This window comes from Leopardus geoffroyi, chromosome B3, assembly GCF_018350155.1.
Source record: "Leopardus geoffroyi isolate Oge1 chromosome B3, O.geoffroyi_Oge1_pat1.0, whole genome shotgun sequence".
Lineage (NCBI taxonomy): Eukaryota > Metazoa > Chordata > Mammalia > Carnivora > Felidae > Leopardus > Leopardus geoffroyi.
In genome coordinates, this window is record NC_059337.1 from 112,284,462 (window position 1) to 112,302,591 (window position 18,130).

At 42.0% G+C, this 18,130-nt stretch overlaps 2 long non-coding RNA genes across 2 annotated transcripts in view; one reads left to right on the forward strand and one right to left on the reverse strand.

Moving 5' to 3' along the window:
* LOC123584009 overlaps positions 1–18,130 on the reverse strand; it is a 58,387-nt gene that overhangs the window by 31,792 nt on the left and 8,465 nt on the right. The window lies entirely within an intron of this gene.
* On the forward strand, positions 679–16,648 carry LOC123584010. Its single transcript, XR_006705112.1, has 3 exons — positions 679–1,256; positions 8,020–9,681; positions 16,426–16,648. It is a non-coding gene; the product is annotated as an uncharacterized LOC123584010 (long non-coding RNA).

Sequence of the window (18,130 nt, forward strand, 5' to 3'; positions counted from 1 at the left end):
ATATGGTTTCGCTTCTCTTGGGTATATAGCTGGGAGTGAAATTGCTTCATCAAATGTTTAACATTTTTTGAGGAACTGCCAATATGCTTTCCTCAGCAACTGCACTAAATTTTACAGTCCCACCAGCAATGTCTAAGGGTTCCAATTCACTCACTTTCTGAAATCTTAGCTATCTAAGCCAGAAGTCCAGGGGTCTTAACTCCTCATATTGGTATCTTCCTTATAGACCTTCCAAAAATACAACCAATTGGATAGCGACAGAGTCCAAATCTAACATCTGAAATGGGGAAATGGCCTCCAGCTGAACCTGAGCTGATAGCCAACACCTCATCACACATCCTGAGAGACACTCTCCCTGCAGCTGCCCCTGAAGCAGGGCTTCTGAACAGCTCAGAATTGCAAGGACACCTTATGCCCCGTCCCCTAGATCTGTTAGGTATGAACGTGCAAGCATGGTGTCCCCAGGGCCCCCACTTGCAAATCAGATGAGGAAAGAAAAGGGGAGTCTAGATCTCATTGGGAAGTAGAAGGAGCGGAAACAGGTCAGATTCCGGGGAACCATTTTATTAGCCAGAAATTAGTGCTGCTTTCTGCAGAAGCCAGAAGACCGGGAACCCCCTGGGGCAGGGCAGGTGGACCAGCAGCAGGGCACAGAGTGGCAGGCTGCCGGAGAGGCAAAGAGCAGCATCTGCCCCGTCCAGTGGGAGGTGATTCACTGAGGTCTAGGCAGGCGTCTTGGCACAGCCTCAAGGCATGGGCATGAGGAGCAGGGCCAGGCCCTTGGGCGACAGATGAGAACGAGGCAGGGTCCTGGCAGGTCTGAGAGGCTGAGCCACAGGACTTCACACTGCCCCTGCCTGCTGGTTTCACCTCTAGTGAGACACTGTCCCTCCTCAAATTGCATCCCAGTGATTGAAAACAACACTTCTCTCTAGATCCCTGAACACAGGATGCCCCCGCCATCATTTACACCATTTGCTCCCTGAAAACTTACACCACCCTCCCCCCTTGGAAAACTCAGGTCTCAGCTCAAGCACATGGCTTCTATGACACTCCCCCCCACACACATGTCTATGCTCTCTGATGGCTTGGGGGGCTCCGACCCCTGCACCCTCTGCCTTGTGGCACTGTGCAACAATGGCCTTTCTCTTACTGTCCTGATTTGTGGCTGTCTCCTCACAGTGGTGAGCAATGCCAGGGCAGGGACAGACACTTCTCCAAATCTAGAGCCCTAGGCAATCAAAGGCACTTTTGTGGTAAGTCTGCTCCTGGGGAACTGGACAGAGAATGACCAGAACTGGTGACAGAGAACCAGACTAGGGGTTCAGCATGAGAATAGCCACAGGCTGAGTGGTTTGGCAAACTATGGCCCACAGGCCAAATCTAGCTCACCTCCTGTTTTTGTATGGCCTGGGAGTACAGATTGGATTTCATATTTTAAGTGTAAAAAAAAAAAATAAAAAGAATAGTATTTCATGATGTGAAAATTATATCAAATTCAAATTTGATTATGTAAATAAGATTTTTAATTTTCTTAAAAGTTTATGGCAATTTGTTTTTCCTCTTGTTCTATGATTACCTACATAATATTCTTGATTTTGCTTCTTGGCCCATGAAGATTAAATTATTTGCTATGTGGCCTTTTACAGAAATAGTTTGCTGACCTCTGCTCTGAATGGCTTGGCATGATTCAGTCCTAACATCCACCCCCAACCCCACAATCCACCCAAGACCAAGCCTGTGAATCCCCTTCCTTGAATGGCAACATTGTCTGTGGAGAAGGACTCACTCCCTGTCAGTGCTTAACTCCATGCTCCCAACCACACACACCTCTTATTTGGTATCAAAAGGCTTCAGGAAAATACAAAGCCATTACAGCTCACAGAAAGATTAACAACCCTCCCCACAATCAGTGATGAAGGTGGGATAGTCCTGAAGTTTCTTTGTTTATTGACCACCTACTACATGCCAGGCACTGCATGAGATATTTTAAAGACACCATTTTGAGTTTTGGGAACCTCTTTAGAAGTTCTCATCCTTATTCCCCTCATATATGTGGAAGAACAGAGATAATGGTCCCCTTTTCCCCTTTTATTCTCTTCTATCTTCACTCTGAGTGGAAAAGGAATCTTTAGCATAAAACATCAAGTCACAATAACTTATATAGCATTTGTCATGAGCAAGGCATTGTTTTGAGGCGTTCTCAACCATGTCACTACTGACATTTGGGCTGAATAATTCTTTGCGTGGGGGGTTGTCCTGTGCATTGTAGGATGTTCTGCAGCATCCCTGGCCTCTATCCACTAGGTAAATGCAACTCTTCCTCCAGTTATGACCACCAAAAATATCTCCAGACATTGCCAAATGCCCTTTGGGGGTGAAGGTGGAGGCAAAGTTGTCCCCAGTTGAGAACAACTATCCTGCATGTTTTACATATAAACTCACAAAAACTAAATGAAATAGGTCTTGTTATTATCTTCATTTTAGAGATAAGTAATCTAAGGCACAGAAAGGCTATGTAACTTCTTCAGGGTCACACAGCTGGTAAGTGATAGAATGGGACAACAATCCATATTGTCTAGTTCCTGTATCCATGCTTTTGCTACTGTCGATTTTATTAAGTCTCAGAACCCACCAAGCTGACCCCACCTAGAAAACTGTAGGGGATACCCCTTTTGCCCTGGTAGGATAGAATCGAAGGCCTTCTTGGCTTGACCACAGGGAGCACCATTAAGATAAAACAGAGACTGGGAGAGGGCTAGAAAAGAGGGAGTAAAGACAAGGCCCCAGAAACACAAAACTGCTAGGCATCCATTGAGGCTGACTCTGTATGGCCTGATGGGAAATGAAGCAAGTCCTATTTTGCACCACACTCTGTGCTATGGATATTCATGACCAGCTGGGAGAAATTTCTTTCCTGTTGCTCTCCTCCCTTCATCCCTCCTTCCTACTGTTCTCCCCCTGCTCCTTCTCTTCCTCTTTTCTTCCCTCTCTCCCTCTCTCCTCCTTTCCTCGCTTTCTCTTCCTTTCTTTGATGCTGTTAATGGCTGTGCACCTGCCTTTCCAGATATTATGAGATACAACAGGAGACATGAAAGTAAATAAATAAACTGAGGCTCAGAGCTTAATGAGGTCAAACACAGACATGCATACACACCTCCCTCACCTGACAGACCTACTAGTACAGCTGGGGTTTTATATCAGTTATGATTGCTGTGGGCTCCAGGTAAGAGAAAGAAACCAGACTTAGAGTAGCTTCACTAAAAGGGGGACAATTATTCTCTTTCCCAGAAGGGTCAGATGTAAGCCCTCCAGGACTTCTGAGTGGTTTTGCAATGCTATTGACATCCCAGGCTCCCTCTGTCTTTCTGCTTCTCTATACTGCCATATGGCTTTCATCCCTTTGCTCACAAGAAGGCTATTGAACTTCTAGGCATCACAACTGTAATTGGGCAGTAAAAGCAGGGAGAGGACAAGATGGAAAGGTGAGGGCCAGCTGAGTCTGTCCCTTTGGCTTAAGTCTCATTGGTCAGACTGGGTCACACGACCACTCTACCTACAAGAAAGTCTGTGGAGGTGCTTATCTTTATTTTTACTTTTTAGGTTTATTTATTTATTTTTGAGAGAGAGAGAGGGAGAGAGAGAACGCACTATCAGGGGAGAGGCAGAGAGAGAGAGAGAGAGAGAGAGAGAGAGAGAGAGAATCCCAAGCAGGCTCCACACTGGCAGTGCAGAGCCTGAAACGGGGCCCAAACTCAGGAAAGAACTTGCACAAGATCACGACCTGGCCTGAAATTAAAAGTCCAAGGCTTAACCAACTGAGTCACCCAGGTACCCCCGTAGGTAGTTTTAATTGGGCATGTTATACCACACTGCAAAAATATTTGGGTTCAGTGAGTAAGGAACTAGGGAAGAATGAATATTGAGGGGATGTCTAGCAGTGTCTGCTCCAGATTCCGAAGGCAGTGTCCATTCCACCAGGGAACACTGTTTGCTGAGAGCCAGTGGGCTGGAAAGGAGATACAAACTCTGGGGATGGTGGCTAACCTTGAATCTTGGCTGTTTCCTTTGCTGTCTGTGCGACCTTTGGGCCAATTGCTTTATATTTTCCTTCCTTACTTTCCTCATCTATAAAATTTGGGGGGGGGGGTGGAATCCCACCCAACTCACAGTATTTCATGGGGATAAAATCAGTTAGCACATGTAAAATACTTAGAATAGTGTCTGGTGCATAATAAGCCCTCGATAAATATTAGCTATTTTTAAGCTGTAACTATTTAATGAATATCTATTATATGCCAAATGCACCAAATTATCTTTTCTAATCCTCACAACAAATGCACAAGGGAAATAAATGTCCACCCACATGGTATGAGTTCAGGAGGGGTCCCAGGCCCCGGTACCTGTCATTTTGACATTTCATTGAAGACTTCTAATCCTTAAGAAATTCTTTAATGAAAACACCTCTATGAAAGGTCTCTATGCACTTTTCAGCAAGCAGCTTAACATCTGACACCAAGGCAGAGATTTGTAGCATCAGCACACTAGGATGTCAGACAGAGCCTTTCCCTGGCACTTTCGAGTAGGTCTTGCCCTGGGTTTAGTTCCAAGTTTTGAGGGAAGATTTAATCTAATTTCTGTTCTTTTTTGCTTGATCTGCAAATTGACTCACCCATCCCAGATACTTAAAGATATGTGATAATGGTGCTCTGGGAATCAAGCAGGGGCTGACGCACCCAGAGCTTTCACGGTCAATTAGGACAGGGTAGAATCTATAGAAATGTTCGAGTATAGGAGCATAGGGGAGAGAGGAGACTGAGGGTCACAGATTTCAGCAGTTGGCCCCTGGGTAGGGTCAGACTAAGCTGGAGAACAATCAAGTTCAAGCCCCACACCCTTACTTTAGGGAGATGCCAGGTGCTGACTGAAGAGCAGTGATGTCTAAGGCAGCCAGCAGGAGAGAAGGCATCGGTTCTGCTATGGAGGTGAAAATAGACATGACTCCCACCAAGCAGCCCCTTTGTGCTTGCCACGCCCCCTAATCAACCATCAGATTGGGGCTGACTCCTAGATGATTTTTCACTATGGCATTATTTTTAATAGTGACAAAACTGGGAACAACCAAAGCATTCATGAATAGGGGGCTAGTTAATTTATCAAATACATATTTTTAAAAACACAGATGGGCATCAGACTTTATTAACCTGAAAATTTATAGCTGATATGTAGTTAAGTAGGAAAAAGCCCAATATGAAGCAGCATGTAAGGTAAAGACCATACACGTGAAAATAAAAAAATTGAATAAATATATATATTTAAAAAAATATTAGCAGAAAGGCAAGAACATGAACTGAGATGAATACCGAGATGTTTGGAAAAATTTCACCCAAATGTTAGCATTGTTTATCTGCATAAAAAAATTCTTGCAGAACCAGGTTTCTCGCTGTTGGAGTTGAAATTTACAAATAGGCAAGGGGAGGAAGCTGGAATAATCCATATGTTAATGGATTAGAGTTTGAGGCAGCAGTATGAACTCATGTTTAGCTTAGTATAGACACAGATGGTGGCATATAGAATATTTATAGATATGTGTACACACGCAGGTTAATATATGCACACATATTTCTTTGTTCTGTCAGCTGAGAGGGCCTAGAAGAAATGACATACCAGTACCAAGGAGCATACCTCATGCCCACGTCTTTATTTCTAATACCATTCTCCAATAAAAGGAACCAGGGCTCCTTAAAGAAATGGCTGATTCTAGGACTAGGGTGTAAAACATACAAGATGAGCCTAGAGCATCTTCTAATGCCATAAAGTAAAAAAGGACTAAAAAAAATTAACATGAAGTAACCCATATGGATGTGTATGTCAAAGCAGTACAGAATTCCCCATGGCCAACATTGGAACAATGTGAGCAACAACGTAAATAAAGTAGCATTGGACTATAATCCAAATATAAAATAGATACCTATGAGCCCACACTAATATAAATAAATTATAAATGGTAGGGAGAGGAGACAAAATAAATCTCGTGCAAAAGAATTCCAAATAATTTCTGTAGATGCTCGGCCCTAAGAGAGGGAGGGCACAATTTCCCACTCCTGTAATGTGGCTGTGCACAGTGGCCTCCTCGCAAAGAGGACAGCAGGGAAAGAGGGAAAAAGAATAGCTTCACAGTGGAGAAGACTGACAAGCTCATCTCAGTCTGGTGGTCAAGGTCAACATCAACAGTCATAAATCATGCTAATAGTATGTAACCTTGGTATCATGTGATAAAGATGACACTTTGCCCCTGGGATCTTCCTTCTCAAAATTCACAACCCCAGCCTTGTCATGAAAAAAATCATTAGATAGATTCTAGTAAAGGGGCATTCTCCAAAATGCCTGACCAAGGTCCTTAAAAACGAGGAGAAGCTGACAAACTGTCACAGCCAAGAGAAGTCGAAGGAGATGGGTAAATCTAAAACTGTTTTAAAAAAATAACGTTTTTCCTTTTTAAAGTTCCCACAGAATGATTTTTCCCTAAACAAAAGGATCAAAGTGAATTTTGATCTCAACCTTTAACAATGCAGAAAGTCAGTAAGGGCTTTGAAAATAAAGCTTTTCTTTAAAGGTTTTCCAACATCCTGGATCAAATTCTTACACGGGGCCTTAAGGTCAAAGTTCTTGGGCTTTCTCCAGGAAATTAAAAGATTTTCCCAAATATATCAGAGGCAGGCACAACCCTCACTAAGGGGAGGGCCTGAAGAAGGTTGAGGTTTCCTTTCCTGGGCTCTCAGTGTTTTTCTCATCACACATACCTGTAGGTTGCACATGTACATCTCAGCACAGCCATTGTGACATGACAAAGCCTACTGTTTCCAGGGACATTTACAACATTTTTATCAGCCCCTAGTCCACTTTTATCAGATGGTGTTGACCACTATCTGTCCCTAGAACAGACACAGAGGAGCTCTTCAGAGAGGCCGTGGAGTCTCCAAATAGAAGTGCACCGGTGATGGCCAAATACTGGCAGTCCCATAGCCTCAGGCCCCTGAATCCGTGGGGATGGTCTGACACTTTGCCATGAGCACATCTGGAGGACAGACTGATTTATGAGATATCCCCAAGATTCTCCCAGCCCCCACTTTAAATGAGAAAGAAGAATCCTCAAGCTGAAAGGGGCAAGTCATGGAATTGTTTTATTTCTTATTGATTTTGTACATATGCAACTCAGCTAAGTAGAATTATAGCAAATTGTGTTCCTGATGACCCAGGAAATATGCTAAAAAAGTAATACTTCTGAATAGTCAGAAAAGTTCCAGAAGTTAGCCCTAGGATTTAGAAACAAGGTCAGAAAATGACATCTTTGAAAACTGGAAATGATAAAAATCAATATACAACGAATGGGATTAGTCCCCTGTAGTTATTCATCCCCTGTAAATCATCCACCTCAGAGATGCTCAGCAAACATATCTTAGAGAAGACTGGAGTGCCTCCCCAAACCAGTCAAGGGCCCCAGGAGACTTCTGCATTGCCACCGGAAACTACTAATCTCAAATGGACCTTATCTTATTGAGATAAACTATAATTTTGAAAATTGTAACATGCTAATGACAAACACAATGGAAAACTCTCCTTGGAATCTAGAGATAGGAGACAAATAGAAAAGTCCTGGTCAGGGTTTTAAAAATAAATCTAAAGGAATAAAAGTCACAATATAGGGAATATAGTAATATAGTAATACTATAATAATGTCACATGGTGATAGATGATAGCTACACTTGTGGTGTGCATAGCATAATGTATAGAGCTGTTGAATCAATATGTTGTACACTTGAAACTAATGTCACATAGCATGTCAACTGTACTCAAAGAAAATAATTTTTTTAAATGGAAAATAAGTCTAACCAAGAGTGAACAATTTATGGCTTTGGTTGGTGGAAAAGTGTCCTCCCCTGAAAAAATTGGGACAATTCTTCAGGTTCTGGAAGAGCTAGTCCTGTGAGACTAGGTAAACCCTCTCTTTGATTTCAGTTCTCCAAGGAACCTTAGGATCTCCAGGGAAGACACTGTGAAGGAGGCGATCCAGATAAGTGGACATGAGTATTCAGTTAGTAGGAGTCCTACAATATTGTGTCTCTAAATCAGTGTCTCATGAATTTGGAAAGTGGCCCTCCATACTTCAGAGCTAGCACATACTGGAGTGCTCCTTGGAGGCAAGGGAGTTCCCAAATTGCAAGGCTAAGGACTCACATGCTGGACCAAGTTGTCCTCCTAGTGGTCACTTCATGAGGCCCACATGGGCCACCAGCCGGCCACATTAAAAAAATCATATCCTACATCTTCCATTCTATAAGACAGCCTATTTACTTAAGATGTTTCTTAGAGTCTTCTCCTTTGGGGACTGGCTAATGTTACAGTAGATGGATGGGTCTGACCTACCCAGATCTTCCTCTGTTGATTTTTCAAATTCATCAGAGAACAAGAGAGTTGGGTACTTTCTTAAATGCATTGAACCACTTGGTGGCCCCTATCTAGTAGTTGGGTATCAATGAAGAAACCATGACAAGACATGTTTGGACACGAGCAAGAATCCTTCATTCATGCTGCACACACAGGCTTTACCATCCATTTGTATCAGTATCATCCATGACCTGAAAACAGCATTACTTCACGGACGCCACAATTTTTCAGTTACAATTTAAAAATCAACACTCACAAGAGGGGAAATTGTGTTAGTCTCTCATATGCAGAGAATAAGCCATAATTTCCTTGAAGTTTTACCCATGGGTTACAGAGAATGTAGGTTTTAAAATATTTGCCTGTATCTGAGTAGAAACAATCTTACTCCTCAGTGTATGCTCTTAAAAAAAAAAAAAAACAAAAATAACCTTATTTGGACTCTATTCTGCCTTCTAAGACAACAACTATCACTTCTCCTTCCCTACTTTGCCCTCTTCTCTCTGTCAAATGTCTTTTATCACAAAGAAATTGCAAGGCTTCGGGTCATACTCAGCTTTTCCCTTGGTTTCAGTAGGGCTCCTTGGTGAACACATACCCTGTTATGATTAAAAACATTTGCCAGCTCAAAATGTCTTCTCCAAGCCCCTCTATAAAAGAATATTAAAATCAAGGCTCGTGCTGTTATGAGTTTCTGGAACAACAGTCCCAGAGGCAACAGCTGCTCTTTCTTATTGTTGTAACAGCAACTCTCTTGGCAGCACTGAGATGGGCTTTTATAAACTTCCCTGGAGGGAACCCACTGAAGTTCAAAAGTGATCCCCACCAATTCCTGACCTCTGTGTGATCCAGAAGACGCCCTGCCAGCCACCAGCTAGCTATGCAAGGTGGGGCCCATGAGCCCCTCCTCCAATGAACTACACAAGAAGGAAATGAAAAAGAGAGAGAAAGAGAGCTCTCCAAGAGCCTGGACAGCATTCCTCTGTATCTAATGGTCCTCCTCTGAGGCAGCTGCTGCCTTCAGGCATGACTTCCCATCTGGATACTGGGAAGGCCTTAGGTCAGGCGTCAGCACTTTGCACCAGAGATACTCATGAGTTTTAACCTCCAAAGGAACAAGGCAAGGATCCTCTTTGCTGAAGAGACTCCAAAAGAGAACAAAAATTGAGCTTTTGGGGAAGAAGCCTGACCTGACAGGTCTCTGGTTTGCTAAGGAGACAGCAGCACCACTTGCAGGTAAGAACACAGAGAAGGAATGGGACTCCTGCAACTTGAGAGGCTCAGAAATTAAAAATTGGGGGTAGTGCAGCATCGGACTCCTGCTTTTTGACTCAGTTCTAGATGCAGAGATGAGCGTAGTTCACCTCTCGAATGAGGGCAAGATTATTTTTTTCCCACTACTTCTGTCATCCTTGGGAGCCCAGTAGATAAGCCATTTTAATACATAGCGATATTAGGTATCATTTATGTTTTATATACATTATATTATTAAATCCTCACAATGAGCCAATGAGATGAGTATTATTATTTTTATTTTGTACATGAATATCTTGAAAATATTAGGGGATAAATAGCTTATTTGAGAATATGCAGCAAGTCAATGGCTGAGGAGGGATTTGAACCAGGCCCCAAAGCACATGTTCTTTGTCAGGCTATCTTCCCTCTCTTCCTTCCATGCCCTCCCTGCCCAGAGTGACTGCACCTCAAGTCTTGGGCCTGTGACCTTGTGTATGCCAAACCATCAGAAGAAAATGATCTCTATAACATTCCTTGAGGTCTGTCATCTGAATATTTTATGCACTATTTGCTGAAATTAAAACCTACATTGGTCTATCTCATATGAATGAAAGTCCTTTTTATTTTTTATTAATTTTATACATTACCATTTATTTATTTGTTTGTTTGTTTGTTTGTTTATTTATTTATTTATTTTGTTTTCGAGAGAGAGAGAGAAAGTGACCAGGGGAGGGGAAGAGGGAGGGGGAGAGAGAGAGAGAGAAGAGAGAATCCCAAGCAGGCTACATGCCCAGTGCAGAGCCCCATGCAGGGCTTGATCTCATGACCATGAGATCATGACCTGAGTCAAAATCAAGAGTTGCATGCTAAAATAACTGAGCCACCCAGGTGCCCCTGGAAGTCCTTTTTAAATGCCAACATCTCAGAGATGCAAGTCCCCAACAGAGGCATCTAATTTTCATATACATCTCAGGAGTTCTGCAGGTTACAGTGTTGGCCTTTTCTGCAGGAGGGTCAGATAGACCTGCTCAGAGAAATGGTACAAAATATGGGGAGGACTTCTAGTAAATCCTGGATATTGAAAACACGTAATTAGCTTTGCTTCCCATGGAACGATCTCAAAAATGACAGTACAGAAATGTAAAGGAGGGGTGCTTGACCAGCTCATTTGGAAGAACATATGACTCTTGATATTGGGGTTGTAAGTTCAAGCCCCACATTAGGTGTAGAGGTTACTTAAAAATAATCTCTACTTAAAAATAACTTTTAAAAAAAGAAATATAGGGGCGCCTGGGTGGCGCAGTCGGTTAAGCGTCCGACTTCAGCCAGGTCACGATCTCGCGGTCCGTGAGTTCGAGCCCCGCGTCGGGCTCTGGGCTGATGGCTCAGAGCCTGGAGCCTGTTTCCGATTCTGTGTCTCCCTCTCTCTCTGCCCCTCCCCCGTTCATGCTCTGTCTCTCTCTGTCCCAAAAATAAATGCATAAACGTTGAAAAAAAAAAAAAGAAATATAATGAAAGAAAGTACATGGTCAAAGAGAATGGATGGCAAGATGATGGGAATCAAGACAATGGAAAGTGAATGGATGAGTGATACCTGCAGGTCAGAGAAAGTTCAAACCCAACTGCCTTCAGAGAGATGGCCAATGACAAGCAAGCAGATGTGTTCCATGGAGCCCCTACAAGGCTTTGGCTTTGAAGGCACCAAGTACCTCTAAAGGCAAGGATGGGGAGTGGGTCTGGAAACAACCTGAGAGGCAAAAGCCTTCATGAGGAGCATTTACACCTCAGCCCTGTCCTTTCCCATACCACATGCAATCAAATGGCCAGTGTTCCTCTACCTCTCATGGTCAACAAGAGACATATTCCCTGGAGAAACTGAGCTGACACGTTTTCAGGCCTGGAGACACCAGGTTCAATAAAGGGTAAAGTACTAAATGCATGAATGTTTACATACTGGACAGTCAGGCTCCAAGCCCTGTCTCAACCCCTCCCCGAAGGCTGGCATACAGGTGCTTTGGAGAAAATAAACAACACTAGAGAAAGACTTACCTATGATGACATTTCAGGGCTGCTAATAGAAAGACACAGCATCTGACAATTATTTCACTAAAAATTTTTAAGCTTTTCATTTTGAAATAATCTGACTTACCAAAAAGTTGCAAATACAGTACATAGAGTTACCACAGAACCTTCATTCACCTTTCCCAAACGTTAATGTTTTACGTAACTACAGTAAAGTGATCAAAATTGGGAAATTAACACTGATACCATACTATTAATTAACATACAGACCTTATTCAAACTTCACCAACTTTTCTTCTCTGGTTCAGGATCTAATCCAGGACCATGCATTGCACTTAGTTGTCATGTATCCTTAGACTCCTCCTATAATTTAGAACAAATGCTCATTATTTCTCTGTCTTAGATGACTTTGACATTTTTTAAAAGGACTGGTCAGCTACATTCCAGAATGTTTATTCTAAGTGCATCATATTAGGAAGCACATGATATCAATATATCTCATTACTGGCTATGTTAACTTCAATCACTTGGTTAGGTGATATCTGCCAGGATTCTCCACTCTATTGTTTCTTTTCTAATTAATAACTATACTGTGGGGAACAAAATATCCTGTTTCCCACACACTTTAATTTGCTAATTTTATCATCCACTAATGTTCTTGATTATAACAATTATTACTGAGTTGTTTGCCAAAGAGTGATTTTTTAAGATTTCCACCATTCCTTCTACAACTTTATTTTTGTTGTTGTTGCTGTTTTAATAACTTATTTTCATGTTAGCTAATATACAGTGTATACAGTGTAGTCTTGGCTTTGAGAGTAGATTCCTGTGATTCATCACTTACGTACAGCACCCAGTGCTCATCCCAACAAGTGCCCTCCTCAATGCCCATCTCCCATTTTCCCTGCCCCCTCCAACCTGTCACCCCCACCAACCCTCGGTTTGTCCTCTGTATTTAAGAGTCTGTCATGGTTTGCCTCCCTCTCTGTTTGTAACATTTTTCCTTCCCTTCCCCTATGGTCTTCTGTTAAGTTTTCCAAATTCCATATATGAGTGAAAACATTTGACATCTGTCTTTTTCTAACTGACTTCTTTCACTTAGCATAATACCCTCCAGTTCCATCCACATTGTTGCAAATGGCAAGATTTCGTTCTTTTGTATATATATATGTGTATACACACACACACACACACACACACACACACACCACATCTTATTTATCCATTCATCAGTTGATGGGCATTTGGGCTCTATCCATAATTTGGCTATTGTTGATAGCACTGCTATAAACATTGGGGTACATGTGCCCCTATGAATCAGCACTCCTGTATCCTTCTACATTTTTAATTGAAATTCTGTAGTTAGAGCTTTATCTTTTCCCCTAACAATTTATTTATCTACTAAATCATTTATTTATATCAGCATAGACTCACAGATATTTATCTTATTCTATTCTATCTTATCTTTTTTTTTAGATGGAAGTATAGTTTCTACACAATGTTATATTAATTTCAGGTATACAACATAGTGATTCATCAAGTTTATAGGTTATGCTATGCTCACCACAAGTGTAGCTACCATCTTCTATCTTACCTTATTCTACTCTTATTTATTTCATTGCTCACATTGTCCCAGATTTGGCCAGTGAAAGCTTTTTGTAGTTGGCTCCTCTGTCCTTTCAACATGTCCCCACCATTTTTTGAGCACTTTCTCACTTTCTGACACCATAAGATTTCCATGCTTATCCCATCCTTTTTCTAATTTAACCTAGAATGAGCCATTTCTCCAAGGAATGCCAGTTGCTTTTACTAGAGAATGATATATAAAAACAAGGGTGAGCCCTATGTGTGATTATTGCTATTGGGGTGCATCTGTTTTAGACCCTCTCAGCAGGCAGAGCTAGAAAATAAGTGCATGGGCTCATAAACACATACACACATCTATATTCTATAGTTGTATTAAAAATAGAGACTCAAATCTTAGATTAAGATTGACATACACTAAAGTCTGCTTCCAGGAGGAAGGATGGAGAAGCAGAATACAACAATGGCTCAACTCCTCAGCCTTCTCGATTCCATGAAGTTGTAAATGTTCTTTCATATACCTTGACATGAAACAACTATGCAAAAATAGATTAGTAACATGAGCAAGCTGCCAAGGGTTTCTTCCTGAAAGCTATTTTTCTTTATAGTTTCTATTTACACTATTTACATAGTTTACAGAATATTTACATGGGTTCAAAATTCCTTCCCATAAAATACTTATTAATTACAAGGCAAAAGGTAAGCTTTACAGAGAAGCCTGGAAGATACATCCTTCATCAAATAATCAAAGGTAACATCACCAGTAATAGGACAAGTCAAAATCATGCAGTGGATATAGTAAGAAGCACCAGTACCCCTCTGTGATATTCCTACCAAAGATGCAAGACCAGACTACTCAAGAGGAAACATCAGACAAACCCAAGTTGGGGGAAAGTCTACAAAGTAACTGAACTGTACTATTCAAAAGTATCAAGGTCACAAAGGAAAGACTGAGAAATTGTTCTAGATTGAGAGACACTAAAGAGAAACACATAAATGCAATATATGAATCCAAGTTGGATATTTTTGCTATCAAGGGTCTTCTTAATGAAACTGGAAAATCTTGACTGAGGCTTTAGAATTAGATGGTAAAAATGTACCAATGTTAATTTTTCTGAGTTTTATTGTAGTATTGTGGTTATGTGGGATAATATCATTTTGTGGGAAATACCCACTAAAGCATTTGGAGTTCACGGAATTATGTCCACAGTTTGCTTTCAAATGCTTTAGGAAAAGAACAGTTCTTTCTAGTATATCTGCAATTTTTTTATGGTTGAGATTTGCTTTAATTTTTAAAATTAAGTAAGTAACCAAGAGAAAAATCATGAGAGAAAAGATTTTTGAAAAGTTATACGTTTAGCCCAGGAATTCCAACATCCAAATACTACAAGCTCCAGAAAGACTAAACAGAGTAAACAGAGGGGGACAAAATTATCAAAGAAGTGTAATAGGAGAAAATGTCTGAGGTGTTTTTCCTACAGGATACCATTTCTCAGATTAAAGGCCCCACCAAGCACTTAGTACAATAAATGGAAAAAACCAAGGCATATCATCATGAGATTTTAGACATAAAAGAAGATGCAAAGAATTTCTGGGAGTGGGGGGGGTGAGAAGTCACATACTCTTTATGAAGCCATTTTTGAAAAGTAGAGCATTCCCCTTTGCCAAGCCGCAAATCAATAAAATTCTTTTTATAAGACAGTGAATGAAATGTTCAGAGCTAGAAGAGACACACATCAGTCAAAAGGGGCTTTTCAACAAAATCCTTCCATTTTCTACTCAAGATAATGTTAAATTATAATCAGAAAATACTCAAACTAGTTTCTCAGCCCTTTCCTTTAATGAGATTGCCTCTTGAATGGTGCCAAATGTTAGAGCAGAGATTTGAGACCCACTTGCTGCCTGTCTTGGGAAGGCTGAATGAAAGAGGGTAAGGGCATCCTACATAGAACATAAGAGGATACAGCAAATAAAGGTCCAAGGATAAGGTGCGTGGACACCAGTTGCTCACTGCTGCTCTCCTGGAGGTGAACAGCCTCGTTCATTTCCACCCAAAGATGTCTAACAGGGATGCCATCCAATCACAACTTGTTCTTTGCACAACATGCCCAACATACACGGCAGCTCTGGGCATTTGGCCTAACCTGGTCTTCAGCTGGTATGCTGAGCCAGAAGCAGGTCAGGTGGCCCTTCTGGCTTCTTCCCTGAGACTTACATCCTGACTGAAGCCTCAAATTCTGGCTGTTCTGCTGGTGAGAAGAAGCACCAGACACACACAAGAAAAGAGGGCATTTCTCTCTCAGGCTTTGGACAGCTGGTCCAAGCCTGTTCATGCTTTCCTCTTGCCTCCTGCCCCACTTTTGTTCCTGCTTGCAGTACATGAGCAGGGAGCTGGCCTTCCAACCAAGAGGCTGTCCCAGGCCCACAGCTTCTGGAAAGAAGGTCATAGGAACTTTCTCTTAAATTAATCCAGCGGGGAGGAAGAAGATGACAGCAGGAAGAAGGGAGCCCAAAAGTATAACTAAGGAAAATATTACAAAAGAAGGACAATTCCTTAGAAAGCAGAATTTTTAACTTCTTTCCTTCTCCCCCAAATCCTACCCACTCTTTTTTTTTTTTTTAATTTTTTTTTTCAACGTTTATTTATTTTTGGGACAGAGAGAGACAGAGCATGAATGGGGGAGGTGCAGAGAGAGAGGGAGACACAGAATCGGAAACAGGCTCCAGGCTCTGAGCCATCAGCCCAGAGCCCGACGCGGGGCTCGAACTCATGGACCGCGAGATCGTGACCTGGCTGAAGTCGGACGCTTAACCGACTGCGCCACCCAGGCGCCCCCCCACTCTTTAAGCCAAATCAGTGGTCCTCAAGCCAGTCAAAACCAGGGTGTAGGACTGACTGTGGAGACTTTGCTTCCCTAGAGGCTGGAATGTGATGCCACAGCCATCAAGAGCCAAGCTATGCATTGGTGGCCATCGGAGGAACTGAATGGTGCCAAGTAGAACACAGAGGCCACCAGCAACTGTGTCAGGGAAGAGAGACACTTGGGGTCCCAGCAGTCCCATTGTCTGAGAACTCATTGTCAAACATGGTTTCTGTTATCATTCTAATTGTTACACTTTTTGAATGTCCTTCTTAAGGTTAGTGTGGCCCCGGGGAAGCAGAGGTTACAATGCAGAAGGTTCCAGACACATCAGTCCCATCTGGATGACAATCTTTTGAGACACAGCCCCCGTAGCTCCCCATTGCCATGAGAAGTGCATAAGACTTGTCAACAGCGTGTCAGTCCCTTTGGACAGCTCCAGGGTCTTCTTCTCATCATTGTGACACAGAACATCCATTAAATTTATCTGTACACCAAGAGAATTTAGACTCAGCATTCATGAAGCCTCTGCTCTTTCTATCTGCCCTCAAGCAATCCGCATCATTGAAAAGAAATCATTCCTGATTCCAGCAAGTAGATTTTGAAATTTTCTATCCATCTTCAGTTATTCTTAACCATTCTCCTTCTTGCCCTGTGACCTGACTGGGAGCAGCCTTGAGGGCCCACACCCCCATATAACCCATCAGCCATCAGGAATGCATTAAGTTTTTTCTTGAGCTAATTTCAGTCTGAATTTGAGAGCCTTTGGTTATCTTAGAAAGTTCTGAGTCACTTGTCAGGAGTCTCGAGTTTAGGCTCCCATTGCAGAGACATTACTGCTTGCTTAGTTACAATAAAACGCTTCCAATTGGCCAGTGTCTAATTAGGCACTAATTAGAGTGAATTCTCACCTACCAAGTATAGGACTCAGTCAGGTCTCCTTCCTTCCCTATGCCTGTGAGCTATGGAGCCAGACTGCCCGTTCAAATCTTGACTCTGCTACTTCTTAGCTCTCCCTTTGAGCAAACCTCTGAGCAAATGCCTCAGTTTCCACATCTGAGAGATGTAAGTAATAATGGTTTATTACCTGTGATGTTATTGTGAGGAGTAAATGAGTTACTATATGCAGAACAGATAGCACACTATGTGGCATCATTAAGTACTCTATAAATAATAGCTGCTATTACTATTATTACATAACTTTGGCCCAATTTGGGAAAAAGTGTTCATCTCAAAGTGCTATATGAGTACTTACATCATCCCTAAAAGACAATAAAAAGAAATCACATTACCCCCCAAAACCAGAACAATAGCTTACTTTCTAATATGGATACTTCGTAAGCAAGTTATTTTGATAAACCACTGCCACAGTGCTTATGGGCCTTTAAGCCCAGTGAAGCTTCTGAGTTAACAGTAACATTCAGAAACAAAGAAATTTTTTCACTTCTCTAGACCTATTTCTCCAATTCCATACCCTCTCTGACATCTCCATCTGAGTTTAGCCTCCAGGGAAACAAGCTTAGTCTGACCTGGTCAGAGCTGATGGCAGGAAACAGCGCTGATGTGCAGGAAGAATCACATGGGGTTTTAGTGCTGGATGCTGGTGTATCCCTCCCTAGAAGACTAAGTCCAATCCCATCTAAGCTCCCCTTGGTGCTGCTGGATGTTTGCAGCTCTTAAAGAGACAGTTGGTTACAAAGGAGCTTCTGACTGGATGTGAGGTTCTTTGTGGCCTTGGTTTCCAGGGGTTTGGGAAGCAGAATTGGGCTTTATTCTCAAAGAAAGGATTAACTTCAGATCCAGTTTTAGCACTGGTTTGAGACAGGGCTAGCTTCACTGTCCTGCTAAACCAGGATGAGAGGGATCAAGAAAACGGCGCTCTAGGAAGGCTAATCTTCCATTTCTGTGCAAGGTGGACTAGAGAACATAGATCCAAAGACGGGAAATGGTCCAGGAGGGAGACAAACAGGACTGGGCCAGGT